This window comes from Saccoglossus kowalevskii, chromosome 2 (assembly GCF_978046115.1).
Source record: "Saccoglossus kowalevskii chromosome 2, keSacKowa6.1, whole genome shotgun sequence".
NCBI classification, from domain to species: Eukaryota; Metazoa; Hemichordata; class Enteropneusta; family Harrimaniidae; genus Saccoglossus; species Saccoglossus kowalevskii.
This window is the reverse complement of record NC_140642.1, coordinates 39,563,985-39,580,428: the sequence shown is the minus strand read 5'-3', so window position 1 is coordinate 39,580,428 and position 16,444 is coordinate 39,563,985. Positions and strand designations below refer to the sequence as shown.

The 16,444-nt window shown below is 35.7% G+C and overlaps 1 long non-coding RNA gene across 1 annotated transcript; it reads right to left on the bottom strand.

Annotated features, from left to right (window-relative positions):
* Positions 1-473: 473 nt before the first annotated feature.
* LOC102808569 (uncharacterized) lies at positions 474-2,638 on the bottom strand. Its single transcript, XR_438399.3, has 2 exons — positions 2,355-2,638; positions 474-1,194 (listed from the first exon to the last, which is right to left on the bottom strand). It is a non-coding gene; the product is annotated as an uncharacterized LOC102808569 (long non-coding RNA).
* Positions 2,639-16,444: the final 13,806 nt, after the last annotated feature.

Below are 16,444 nucleotides of genomic sequence, written 5' to 3'. Positions count from 1 at the left end.
ACAGATAACATGTTTGTTATTTTCCCCATAAATCATGGTGATTATTCGGTAGTCTGAGTAAGTGTAGTCTACCACAAAAACAAAACTACACAAAAGGACATTTAAACTTACTTAAGTCATCGTCTAAAACTGTCAATTTAAAAATATGTGCATCTCTTCACAGGAAGATGTGTGAATGGTTAACCAATGCTATAACTATAAATGCCACAGACCTCATAAATGTATCATTTGAACTAACAAGACTATCGACATGTTCTCTTTATCAGGGTGCTTCGCCTAAATCGGTGTTTGTCTTATCTATCAAAATCACAATATTTCTCATAATATTAGGACATGTGGCACCAAAAACCAATTAAAAAAAATTGCATTTTTGTCATCGTTTCCAACAATGGTGATATTTGGGTATTCTTCCACCAAAAATATCTAAGTTTTTTTGTTTTTTTTAGAATTCTGAAACAACACAGTCCATGTAATCATTTTACTATGTATGCATTTCTTTATTAATTCTATAGTTTCACTTTACAAGAAATTCTAAATAAATTAACATTCAATTCCGACAATATCCGTACTTTTCTTATAACACAATGTGGCATATTGCTGCATTTATCAAACGTAGCATGTCATAAACGGTGGGGGTCTCACCACGTGCCGGGGCCTACATGCCACTAGCTGGCACAGCTATATAAGGCTAAGAACATGGTATTGCTATTTCACGGTAAGATAAAGGACCGCTATGTCGTATCAGCCGTCGTACGATCAGACAAGACTCGGCTACACCTACAAAGGACATAACTAAAAACAACAGTATCACGTTATTTGTACATCGTGTATTTTCCTTTTAAGACCATTCTGAACAATAACATGCCTTTTTCTTGATTTCCTATACTGAACAAAAATGGACACTTGCTAGATAATGGCAGTATAAAAATTCCTGAAAACAAAAACCGCCATTAGTCACTCCGGTGGGTCTTTCATCCATGTCACAGATATGCGACTACTCATGTCGTTTTCGGCGGATCCACTTTTGATGCTCTCCGCTCAAACACAGCTGTGCCCCCTATGTTGCCAATAATCGGTAAGGTGATTCCTCCTTCGTAGCGTACAATGTGACCAGCCTTGTGTGATGTTGCAACTTTTCGTCGAATTAACCAAAGAATAAAGACCAATATCATCACAATCTCCAAGAACATCATTCTGAAATGAAGGAAATGAATCAGTAACGTGAGACCCCACTTTTCAAAATGATATAATGTGTTGTATGTGTTTCCTGTTTATTGAGACTGTCAAACTTTGTGGGAGCTATAACCCTAATGCACCGACAACAAATCATATACATATTACAGTTTGTAACAACCATGAGTGTATATTGACCAACGAATACGAATCTACGTATGTGAATAATTTGTTGACACGCTTGCCCTGTAAATCTTTCAACAATAAACACTGGATGAAAACGTATATTTTTAGTACCAGTCACTGCCACCCATATTTTCATATGTTTGTATCGGATTTATTTGCGTCACGATTTCAGTCTCTTCTCCCAGTTGTTCCACATTCTGGTACAAGTCCAGGGTGATTCAAATACCACCCAATGTACCCAATGTAGAATCGTATTATTAGCATATATATGCCGATTTTCCGTCAGACGTCAACTTCTAAATGTACTCTTATATTGCACATATCTCAAACAAGCTAGCAGATAGCTTCCTCTATTAAACGATTGTGTATAATTCTGAAATGGGTGAAAATAACTCAATATCTTTCATGAGTTTACTTACATAGGAATCGCTGCGGGGAAACCAAGAGTATATTTAATTAAATTCAGACCATGTATGCGAAATGCAAGTTGATGCACACTATGGTCATTCCGCTTAAATTAATACGTGGATTGCGGACTAACGTACAACTGCAGCAAAATGCTGGGATAGCCAGACGAGGTCACAGTTGAGTGACGTCATGCTTGGTTTGATTAAATTTGTGATCAATCTTTGCATGATTTCACAGTCGCCTTGGAATTGTATACCGGGTTGTATACGAGTTGCATTCTAATATATTTAGAATTGACTTTCACGTCTATTTCGCTCATTGAAATCGGAATGGCAAATTTATTTTCAACAGTTTGTCTATTCCATTGAGCTATTCATATCTTAACTTAGACTGCCTGGAAGTGTTTGTGATATCAGTGTGCTCTGTTTAGTATCACTGAACCAAGTAGTCGATTGATGCGTGTGGGTCACATGGTGCAATCGCACGCACTCCGTGGCCATTAGTTGCGATTTTCATGAAATGTGTTTGGATATACAATGTCACATTTCATCAGCATAATTATTCACTATATAATAACATTTACTTACTTGATAGCTTTTTTTCAGTCTGAAGCAATATCCAATAATATGAGTAGCCCAGTTCCAATGGGGGTAATGCCAACAACCGCTAGTTAATCGTCCCAACACAAAACTTCGTATTAATCCCACTGCGTAGTGGAGAAACCACGATTTTATCGAATAACACAAAGCAGCTTTGCTTTTCGTTGCAATATACGTTGCTTATAGAGATGCGTTTGTCAATGGTCTGTCAGAATGAATGCACCAGAAACACTGAACTCACGACGGCGGTATGTGTTTTTTTTTCTTGCGTAAACTTCAGTGAAATCAAATCGTGATTGGCTATTCATAACATACATCGTGATTGGCCACTTTACATGCAATCACTAACATATAACGTGAATGGTCTGTTAATGTGTCACTCATAACATATTGGCCAATAAGAAATTCCAATGAAATATCGTCATGACAAACAGGGCGTTAATTACAGACAGTTATACGAGGTCGTTAGTTTGAGAAAGTGTGTTGTTAGCACGTTGACCTCACTTTGGCTCATGGCACGTGACTGATACGCGGTCGCGAAAGTCGGATCTAACCAGTCATTCTCTTTTTAGCAGTACGTACTTGGAGTAAACACATCTGATGTCATTTAATAATTCGCAGTCACATGCTTAACCATTTATTATATATATATTTAACTATTTATTTGGAAAAATGTTGTTAGTGTGTCGCCTGTATGTGATTGTAACACACTCAACACTACAGTGAATTTGATGCATACTGCAAAATTATATCGAATTTTCTTCCCATGGGGGGGGGGGTACTCAGACCTGGTACCCATTCTGCAGTATAGCTTTTCAAAAATAGCCTCTATACGCATATTTATTTTTGAGAAATTATACCGCTTTTCAACTGCAGAAACTTAAAATAGATACCCTATATACAAACTAAAATCATACTGTTTCCAAGTTGATGTAACATGAATTCGTGAGATTCCTTTTTCACAGTTTATTTATATGTTTTAAAATATTCGACCCTGAACACATTACACGCGTATATGCGTCAAATAACTAAATGACACCCCTTTTACGCGTTTTTTTACTTCATTTTGCGTACCATATTTTATTCAGATAATCCTCCCGAGCTTTCTTCATCACCAAATACGTGCCTGTTATTATCATATTATTTCTTGTTTCATATATTCTATATAGCATGGTGTGAAGTGACCATACAGCTGTGTCATACTGTATTAATAAACTTATCATTTAGTGTCAAAAAAGTAATAACAAGTAGGTGTTTTAAGCGTTACGTATACAATGTAGTTCCACTGTGTATGTCTATTGGGTAAATTTGTATTATATTGAATTGTGCTTCAGAATGGCGCCCTCGTCGACTCAACATCATTGGTAAAACGGGGAGGTCAATGATCCCGGTAACTATCCAATCGATCGATATCATAAAACAGTAAACATAATCTTAATTCAAATTCAGTACTTAAATAAACTTCCTCTTTTGATAATAATTAGCGTTTTGACAAATACAGAATAAGTCGAATTCAGCTTGTCGAAAAGACCAATACGTTTGTTGGCAGGAGATTGGTCATTCATGACAATACGCACGTACAAACCATTACACTGAATACCACTACAAACATGCACACATATGATTTATGCACGTACAAACCATTACACTGAATACCACTGCAAACATGCACACATATGATTTATGCACGTACAAACCATTACACTGAATACCACTGCAAACATGCACACTTATGATTTATGCACGTACAAACCATTACACTGAATACCACTGCAAACATGCACACATATGATTTATGCACGTACAAACCATTACACTGAATACCACTGCAAACATGCACACTTATGATTTATGCACGTACAAACCATTACACTGAATACCACTGCAAACATGCACACTTATGATTTATGCACGTACAAACCATTACACTGAATACCACTGCAAACATGCACACTTATGATTTATGCACGTACAAACCATTACACTGAATACCACTGCAAACATGCACACTTATGATTTATGCACGTACAAACCATTACACTGAATACCAGTGCAAACATGCACACTTATGATTTATGCACGTACAAACCATTACACTGAATACCACTGCAAACATGCACACTTATGATTTATGCACGTACAAAGCATTACACTGAATACCACTGCAAACATGCACACTTATGATTTATGCACGTACAAACCATTACACTGAATACCACTGCAAACATGCACACTTATGATTTATGCACGTACAAACCATTACACTGAATACCAGTGCAAACATGCACACTTATGATTTATGCAAGTACAAACCATTACACTGAATACCACTGCAAACATGCACACTTATGATTTATGCACGTACAAACCATTACACTGAATACCACTACAAACATGCACACTTATGATTTATGCACGTACAAACCATTACACTGAATACCACTACAAACATGCACACTTATGATTTATGCACGTACAAACCGTTACACTGAATACCACTACAAACATGCACACTTATGATTTATGCACGTACAAACCGTTACACTGAATACCACTACAAACATGCACACTTATGATTTATGCACGTACAAAGCATTACACTGAATACCACTGCAAACATGCACACTTATGATTTATGCACGTACAAATCATTACACTGAATACCACTGCAAACATGCACACTTATGATTTATGCACGTACAAACCATTACACTGAATACCACTACAAACATGCACACATATGATTTATGCACGTACAAACCATTACACTGAATACCACTGCAAACATGCACACTTATGATTTATGCACGTACAAACCATTACACTGAATACCACTACAAACATGCACACATATGATTTATGCACGTACAAACCATTACACTGAATACCACTACAAACATGCACACATATGATTTATGCATGTACAAATCATTACACTGAATACCAGTGCAAACATGCACACTTATGATTTATGTACGTACAAAGCATCACACTGAATACCAGTGCAAACATGCACACTTATGATTTATGCACGTACAAAGCATTGCACTGAATACCACTGCAAACATGCACACTTATGATTTATGCACGTACAAACCATTACACTGAATACCACTACAAACATGCACACATATGATTTATGCACGTACAAACCATTACACTGAATACCACTACAAACATGCACACATATGATTTATGCACGTACAAATCATTACACTGAATACCAGTGCAAACATGCACACTTATGATTTATGCACGTACAAACCATTACACTGAGAACCAGTGCAAACATGCACACTTATGATTTATGCACGTACAAAGCATTACACTGAATACCACTGCAAACATGCACACTTATGATTTATGCACGTACAAAGCATTACACTGAATACCACTACAAGCATGCACACATATGATTTATGCACGTACAAACCATTACACTGAATACCACTACAAACATGCACACTTATGATTCATGCACGTACAAATCATTACACTGAATACCAGTGCAAACATGCACACTTATGATTTATGCACGTACAAACCATTGCACTGAGAACCAGTGCAAACATGCACACTTATGATTTATGCACGTACAAAGCATTACACTGAATACCACTGCAAACATGCACACTTATGATTTATGCACGTACAAAGCATTACACTGAATACCACTACAAACATGCAGACTTATGATTTATGCACGTACAAAGCATCACACTGAATACCACTGAAAACATGCAGACTTATGATTTATGCACGTACAAAGCATTACACTGAATACCACTGCAAACATGCACACTTATGATTTATGCACGTACAAACCATTACACTGAAAACCACTACAAACATGCACACATATGATTTATGCACGTACAAACCATTACACTGAATACCACTACAAACATGCACACTTATGATTTATGCACGTACAAACCATTACACTGAATACCACTACAAACATGCACACTTATGATTTATGCACGTACAAACCGTTACACTGAATACCACTACAAACATGCACACTTATGATTTATGCACGTACAAATCATTACACTGAATACCACTGCAAACATGCACACTTATGATTTATGCACGTACAAACCGTTACACTGAATACCACTACAAACATGCACACTTATGATTTATGCACAATTTTTATGGTTACACTAAAAGATAGTTGTAACAATTATAAACAACATTTTTGCAGCCCAAAACAGACAAAAATCTAAAGAAAAGTCTTCGAAAGTTTTTTTTCCAGTGAAATTATTTGGAAGTCCAACAAGCATACAATTTAAAAAACACACACACATTGTAAATGCTTGAAACAAGGAGAGGTTTACAGGCAATGTTAGCACAGGGCTGTATAAACACGAGTCTGTTCCCCTGCCCCAATTTCAACGCTGAGGGCGGTTAAGAAAATATTTTCTTAACCGCCCTCAGCGTTGAAATTGGGGCAGGGGACCAGACTACTTAGTATATGGATACGAGTTTGCCCCATCCAAACGCCCTCTATTGTTCAATTTTCTATCCTAAAATCCTTTTGCAAAAGGATCAACCACGTCTGATTATAAATCCTTTTGCAAAAGGATCAACCACGTCTGATTATAATAGTGAAATACCATCATTGGGATCCGAGATAAAAACGCTGGTATCGGAATAGGAAATTACTTGATAAACTGTTAGCATTGGACTATCACATACTTATAAAAAAGGTAATTATTCGTTATTAACAACAAACCAAATATAACCAATGAGCTGACTGATACATACCTACACAAATAATTACTAGAGGAAGACCACAGACCAGATCCTCGAGGCGTCTGAATACCAATGATTTGAATTTAAACTGCAGTCATGTGACTTTATAAATTTGTATGAAAACATAGATATTTGTACATTCACCAAAACATGGAAGCCAAATGGTTATCAATTTGATCAACACTCATTGCGATGGAAATGAAGTTTACATCACCTCGGCGGGAGAGAAAGTAAAAAAATGTAAATTTTCTGGTGATGTTAGCACTGTTTTGCGTAGCAATCTCTCATGTTTTGTAAGACGCTTGAAGATGTTCTGTTTTGTACATATCACTCAGTCACTCTGAAATGTATGAAAATATCCCATCTTATGATGGTGTGGTTAACGAATTGCTTAACATTCTCGCAAATTTACCTGACATCAACCAGATAATTTCACTAACACGGATGGTTTAAATGCAATGGATACAGTGCGTATGGAAAAGATGGCTTAAATTGTCAAGTGTGTCAAATGATAAAAGTGGAAATATTTATGGCCGGGACACTATGTAGAAATTGGGGACGTGCCATTGATATGAAACGATTCAAGTACAATGATGGTCCGGTCTTATTTAATGTCCAAATCAGGGTACAAATATGTGACAGTTTGAAGCTTTCCGTGGTAGCTGCCTTTGAATAAATATATGATATACTAGTATATGCAAAAACAGTAGAAAAATAGAGGGCGCAAATCCGTTTATGATATGATATGAATTTTGTCAATAAGTTTGTTAGGTTCTGAGGTTTCTGCAAAAATATATAACGGGACGAGAAATTGTGGATTCTAATAGGACTCCTGAACCAATTAGCCAGCCAATGTTGATTGACAAGGAATGACAGAAATTAAAATGTTTTGAGTATACCCCCCCCCGAAAACAGATTATTTATAGCATTTCTGTTGTTATATGGTCGTAGCTAAATAAATAAAAACCAGGAAGTGACGTCTACATGGATACGACCATTCTGTGCAATGCACAGGTCATTTGCAATACTGAATATGATAAAAACGACGTATTTAATAGTCAGAATAGTAAGAAAAGAAAAGCATAATAGCGTAATTGTCCTTCAGATAATCCCTTGGACAAATAAACAAGTATTCTCTTATATCTAAGCTTTCAAATGGTATATAGGTTGTCATAATGGCACACTCAGTAACATTTAGAGAATGTCTGAATTACTGATCAATTTTTAACTCGGTTTTTCCTGTCGATAACTTAATGCTACGAGGGTCGAGTTTATAATTTGTTGCAAATATTTGAGATGTTTTCAAAAAGGCTAACTTGGATTGAAGCAACGAGAACGTTATCAAAACCACACAGAAAAGGCTGTTTTAAATATCATGAAAGTTAGCAGGAAAACGAGAATGGTTTGAGGGGTTTGAAAAGCACTGTATACATGTAGTCACTTTTGGGGCATTATAAGCAGTGCATGACACAGTGATATAAAAGTACGGCCCAGGGGTATGGCTTCCTCTCATATTTTAGCATTTGGTGGCGCATTTTCGGCGAGAGTCGGAAATTCGGAAATAGTCGACCGTTTCAGAATAGGTGTGCGTGGCTACAGCACGGGAAATATCTCAAATTTACTTGGATACGAGTAATTATTTTTAGCCAAAAAATCAATAATTGTCCTTTTCAGTGGGGCACAGATTTAAAATGGGAAGCGTATGGCTGGGCATTGCACAGGCACTTTAAGTATAGTATAATCCGGGTGGGTTCCGTGATCCTTCTATTTATTCAACTAACGCCATTAAAAGTCTTATGTGTAAATTTTTCTCGGTTGAACATTAGTGTGCTTCCTGGCATTATACTTATTGTTTTCTGTAACTATAACATTTGGATTTATGGCTTTTGAATATTGGAAAAGATCACATATATATTTTTGCGTTGAGAGTGTGTCAGCCCGTACGCTTCATTATGACAAAATATACTTACAGTGCGCCGCCTAGCGACATAAATTATAAATTCCGTTTTGAATACCAATGTAGTGAGACAATTGAAACGGCTTCAATTTGGGAAATTGTACCATTTGTAATGTTGCTGTTTACTGTCTGATTCACTTTTTCTAATTTTGAAATTTAATGAGTTGAGTTAACTATTAAATATAATTTTTGTCGAAGTATGCTTTTTTGACAATATAATTCTATAGATATATCTGTACTGTTGGTTAGTTGATCTCTATAACATTCGGTCCCATTCTCTTCTCTAGTCTTGATTGGCGTAACTTGATCTGTCGTTTCTAACCGTTGTCAGAACATGGTACCTGAACACGGTCGACATTGTTTTGAGTACGAGAAGTGGCCACGGTCGACGGCGTTCAACTGATCATGTAAACATTATGGTCATAAAATAAGTAATTTCATACTAGGTTCTCATTCATTTTAAATTCTACGCATTATTTTGTTTGTGTGATTTCTATCCAATGCTCTGCTCCATCAATCACAGGTACACATATATAAATTATTACTATTACGAATTTTACTTATAATTTGTCCTGTGTTGAGAACAATTTACTTTGTGGGGAGAATGTTTATTATTAATTTAAAACGTGGTACTAAATTGAACTAAAACCCACAAATTACATGTATACATTAAATATTATCGCTTTTCATGCCCACAAGTTTTATTCCATATATGCAAATTATACTTGACAATTATCGTCCATGATTGGGCACAGTTGAACATAGCAATCAATTGTTTTTGACTTGACCACGAATGACCACATTTGACGCTCATCAAAATTAAATCTGTGTTTTACTGAATGACGCATTTCATGATCGCATTTAACTTACGAACTCTAGAATATTATAGTTACCACAATTTAAAGTTTGTATTTTTATCTCGACCATGAATGACCACATTTCATGTTTTTCACATGATCGAATCGTTGTCAATAAAATAGCTGTCATAGAATACAGTCATTTGGTGGTCTAACACATTCGATGCATGTTGACCGTGACGTACTGCCACGCCGTAGTTATCATAAAATCAGGGGTTATACACATATCCTATGCGTAGCGTCCTCTTGTGGCATATCGTCTAATTTGTTTTGATCTGCTGTTGTCTGGCAATATAAAAATAGTGTTTTTGAAAGATTTCTTATAATTTAAATGGCAAACAACTGCACAATCAAACACAGTCGTCCATTCCGATGACATTCATCCGCTTACGTCATCATTACCAAGCGATTTGACGACAGAGGGCGTGACGGAAAAGTGTGCACTGTAGATATACAAGTATGAGTTAATTGTTTTGTATGTGCTCTGATTAAATTGACTGAACCGACCCGACACTGACAGAGGTCACCTAGTTTACATTCCTAAATGTATATTGATCTTAATATTTTTACTACTCACTGCAGTTGTGAGACAGAATCACGTTGTTGTAAACGATAGTTCCGATTTGATTTTCTGTTGGCATAGAAACACACCTTCAGAAGTTTCAATAATTTTGCATACTGATAAAATTGATTATGGAAATTACGAATTAGAAGCCTTACGGATGAGATGAACTATTTAAAATACACTTATGAAATGAGCCGTTATGTAATGAAGATATCATGTATAGGTATATTCAGAAATATCGTGGTACCTCAGCTGATCAAAGATGGAGTTATTTTCACATTTGCTTAAAATGTGTTATACTGGTATTTGATACAAATTAATGAAAAACACATTAGCGTGAACATTAGTTAACATGTGTCCACTAAAGACATAGTAAAAATGTATTGGCTTTGACTCCATGTGCTCTGTTTAATATTATATCAAAACATCGCCTGTTTCGTAAATCCAATTAACAACAACACTCCATAGAAACATGAATACAAAAAAGATCTTGTCATTTCCAACGCGAATTCACAGTCCAATCTCACGAAACATTGTCCACATTTTGTTTTTATTTCAGTGAATTACATTCTGTTTGAATCTCATAAAATATTCTAGTTACGTTCAAAGTGGCTTGTTCTTTGCATTGCATATGTTTCAATAGCGGCAGGTTGATTTCAGATAATTCATTATAAAATGCGAAATTTAGTTTGGTTTTATTAGATGTTCGATAAAATGGGTTATCAATGATGCCGTAAAACGGATTTTCAATGATGCCGTAAAACGGATTCTCAATGATGAAGCTAACGCAGATAGTTACAATAAATACTTAGATTTTGTAATTTCAAGCAGAAATTTCTGAATAAGGCAATAACAACACCCGCTGCCCAAACAAGCGGAGATGGCATGGGCAGTATTTTTTGTATGGTAGGAATTACAAGGAGCATAGCATGCTGAGAATATTTTGAACTAATTTATAACAAGACCTTGCCAATACTGGGCTGAGGCGCTCAGCGAAGTGTTCGGTTGAAATTAACGCGGTTGATCCGGCAGTGTTAGGAGAGTGTGGAAGTTTCCAACCAGCCACACCCCAATATGCCGTCGAGACAATCTGATTGTATACAAGGGTCACTTGGATACTTAGAAACGTAGGAAGGGGCTATGTGATTTTGATTTATATATTTGTCTGATACACATCGTGTGTTTGAGATGATGTATATGTGGAACATAATCTGATATACGACGTGTACCATTTTACATTTATATGTACTACATATTCTTTTGTTTTCATCTTAATATTATTGTTATTACATTATGTATATCTTATTTTTATTGCCGAAACTGTCAGAAAATATATATTAAAGTATATTAAAACATAATAATTATATATTTAAAACAAAACAATAAAGTCCAAACTAGAATCTAATTAGATAGATATTACATATAACGTATATTCACCGAAATTGTTACAGTTAATGATGGAAATGTTTTTTTTATTTCACCAAAGCGATATTAGTTTGACTGTCATGGTGGTTCGAGATATTTTCTTACCCTATTTCAGAATACTGAATATTTGTCGCGTTCTACACGCTTGCCATTTCGAATCAACTTGCTAATATGTAGTTGATGGCGCTATTTGTGACCCCCCTCCCATCTCTGAAATGACCGTTATATTTGTGCTATTCCCGGGAAGAAGGACACACGATGTATGTAATTATTTCAAATTTCTTTTATTACAAACGTTTTCCAATGAAACCGTTGTATATATTTAACTTCATGTACGACTCCCGTTTAAAAAGTGCACTTTGAGTTTATAGTGCATGTGAGCGTGTCGATGTGTCTGTTCTATTGGTATCTAACTTTCGCACATATTAAATACCTAATTTGCATAATATAAAGCAAATGTTCAGTTTGTTTTGGGCATATCTCAATGGGCATTTGGGGATGAAAAACTTGAATTTAGTATGAGGCACGACTATGGTGGTTTCAGAAAAAATGTGTGAATGGAATTAGCTTAGTTGTTAACATGATGACTCTGGTGCCTGCGATTGTCTTTTAGGACTTTTAAGACTTTTTATTAGTCTAAGGTAGGTATTTCATGAAAATATAATCATAAACAATTCAGCTAATTATTCACTTATTTACATATTATGTTGAACAAATCGACTTATTACGTTCGATCATCACGGTCATTGACAACAATAACCCCGTTAAACAATATTTGATATTCTTGTGAGTATTAATAAACATATTTGCATATTAAATATCTTGAGTATTATTAGGTCAAATGCGAATAACCTTGGTCTAAAACTACTTGACCTTATGTCTTAAGAATGTTTCTGACAATACATAGGCTGTAATTTTCAATTTGTTTTGCATAATGTCCATATTGCGTTCAAAATAAGTTTTTTTTTCTAGGTTTTCTTATGTTTACAGTTTCTTGATAGTTCGTAATCAAATAGATGTTATATTGCTGTATGTTTGTAAGATTAGGTAACTCAACACTGTCTATGGTTGAATTCCCTCAACAATTACAGAATAATATGACACCGTATTGATAATATCTAAGTGGCGAAATGTGAGAATATTTAGTTAATAACATGTCATTATTTTGTAATGCAAGTTGACATTTTACAATATGATATTTTAGTATATCTGTTTAGTATATACCGTGTCATATAATGCACTACTATGTGACTTAACAATATAGAAGGAGGCGCTCAACGAGAATACAGAAGAGAATCCGACGTTTCAGTTAATACACACGCATGAATGAAACACGAAATGGTCGAACTACCATAATGCAAATATTTTTATGTTACGTGGCATCTATACTTTACCCTGCGAGTAAGGTTATTTGTGCAAAGCCTATATAACCTTAATATGAGACGAAGCTGGAATCGTCTGCTCGCCATGGAAACAACATAAGCTGTGTTTATTTTCACTTGTGACAATATCAGTGTGAGCGTAACCTATATAATTTATATTTTTACTTTTAAATATTTGCTTAATAACCTTAATTTACTTACCCTCATCAAAAATGCCCAAAATAATGTACTCAATACAAGTACGAGAATTTTGCAATTGTTATAGCTCTACCCCCCTCCGACCATTGAGTGGTCAGTGCCATAGTCGAAATCAGCTGCGTTCTTTCACAATGATAAGCAGGCGACGATATAATCTACTGTTCTATATCAAATAAACATCAACGGCTCCTCCCACTCAATTAAGCCGTTACTTAAATCACTGTCTAGTTTCCCGTCATGTCAGCTATGTTGACTTGGGACGTGTTTGCTTACCTCGAGGCAGTAGTCAATCTACAAGCTCTAGGACCCCGTCGTGTACAACTCACTAAATACCTTGCAGCTCTCGGGGCCTTGCTAAAGATTTAAGGCCATCAGTGTTTGATTACTCTTTGTATTGAATCGTTGCAAGCACGGCCATTCTGTCACTGATACCACGTAAGAGACACTGCCAACCAATAAAATTCATATATATATATTTATGTATATTGAATAACGAACTCATTCCTGTTTTTAATGATTTGTTGAGTTATTTATCCGTAGAATGGCTATTTAAATAGTACCTTAGTCGGTATCGTTAAAGTAATGACGTCCGAATCGTGTTAGTCATCATCGTCGTTATTGTTATTAATGTTGCCGTCGCCGTCATCGTTGCTGTTGTCGTTGTTATTGATATTTTTACTGCTGTTGTCTCGTCTGTGTCGTCGCGTATTACACACTGAAGCAAAATTTGATAAAAATCCATCATTTTGTTTGAAACTCGGTTGTCGTCACATGAGCGTGAAGTTCACCACAACGCCAGCGTAGCTCCATTCACCGCTGCACGTTCGGTACATTTTACTTTTCATTGTTAAAGGGATTCTGAAAGACGATCGGTAACATTGTTCTCGTGAACTAAATACGGAATAAGCTCTTCAGAGCACGATAACAAAGACCTCTTTACGATTTACTAAATGGTGGATAATTATACGAAAAAATATAATACTGTATAGTATTATTAATAAGGGAGAGTGGGTACGGAGTTGGAAAGCAAAAGATATCTTAGGAAATAAATCAATTAATTAATAATTGCTAGTAAATCATATTAATGTAAGACTTTGTGAAACATTGTACAAAATATAACGCATTTGAAATCAGTGAGGCGCTGCATACTAAGCAGACACTCTGTCTTATTCTGTGGAAAGCGCAGGTGGTTATAGCTTATCAGTCATTTTTTGTTTTGTTTTATACCAGTGAATCAAGTTAATATTTTGAGGATCTATATCAAACAAATCAAGAACGGATACTTTGTGATAATTGCAATAAAAGTGTCTATTCGGTGCATTGTTCTGTTTTGTAATTAGGTACATTTTTTGTATCCGATATTTTGTCTTTAGTAATTCTTGAGAAGATTCTATCTCCCCTTTTTTGGAGCGACTTTTAATAAGCTGTATAAAATGGCTGTGTTGCATCCCTAGTTAGGCCCACACGCATTTAGCCGTTAAAGAGTGAATATTGTATATGTTAACACCATGTTGACTACATAGTTTCTAGGCAGGAGCCTGGATATGCCACTGAGTAACAAGACATTTTGTAGATAGAATTACAACTGTTAAAAGCTCACAGTTTAAGTTGAAATGACGTGTTATGTCTGCGAACAGTGGACAATGTTTACTGGCCTGGCATAGCCTTGTACTAGGTAAGGACTGAACCATTTCCACTTATAAGGAGGGGAAGTATTATGTCGTGGGAGAAATTCGTGTTAAAATCATGACAAATAAAGCAAAATATTTTGACCGAGACAACCAAACCTCATATGTGTTAAATGCAAAACATTCCGTCAATCTAAATTTTACTTTGTGTTTCAATTTGTGAACAACAAACTCAATTACAACGCTTGTAACAGATAGTTTTATTTTTTACCTCTTCTTCTACTCCAAGTGATGTATCTCAGCGTACTAGAACTTACTGGAACGTGTCGCTATATAGTATGTCCTTCAACTCAACAATGAGTATTTTTTTTTTCAAAAAAGCCATTCTCATTTTAAAATGTCTCGTTATGATTTCGTATAATGCCCTATCTGTCGATGCATTGAGTAATACAATGTTATTTAATATAGTGTTTAATTAAGTACACGCTAATAAGATATTGAACTGATATTTCCTGTTTCCGACTCATCTACAGTGGTCTATTTGTATTGTGATAACGGTATAGCTCAGGAGGGCGTGTTGTTGAGACATGTTGTCGTCGAGGCATGGCGTCTCGTTCTTTACACTGATAGACAGGTGGTGTATTTCAATATGCATGAATGTGTTAATTAATATCTCTAAAACTATTTTCACTCGACATGCCGTGATGTCAGAATAGTTCAGAGTTTACGGCGTCTTGTGGAGTTACAGCATTGCGAGGTCGTTTCCACAGCAACCGATCAATGCATGCAGGTTCGATCTCTTCTTCACATACATCCTTATCGCATATCGGTGACCGATCACGAAATGCACAGGTTGAATAGGACTACAGATGAGTTAATTATTCAACAATGTACCTTGGTAAGCTATAGTTGTTCTTCGTGCAAATCGGTTCCCTGAATATTAGAACTTAGAACTTGCGCAATAAGCTCTACATTTTAAAAAGTTTCTTGTTTGCTACGATGGTGAAGTCAGTTTTATGTGCTTGCATCACTCGTCCTGTCCAAAATAACACTGTGTAGCTGAACGTGACAAAACAACGGCCAAGAATATTGTCACGTGAGTTAATCATTCATGACTCATTTGCATAATCTAATGTCAAATTGCTGGATTTATAGGCACTATCGAGAGAGGTCGACCGAAATTTCGATATGACATTGATTTTAAAAAATCAGTAAATAAACATAAAAAGCGTAGATTTCGTTTACTCGCGGACTTCGATGTGAACTCTACAGTATCAAACTGTGTCGCCACCGATGACGCAATAT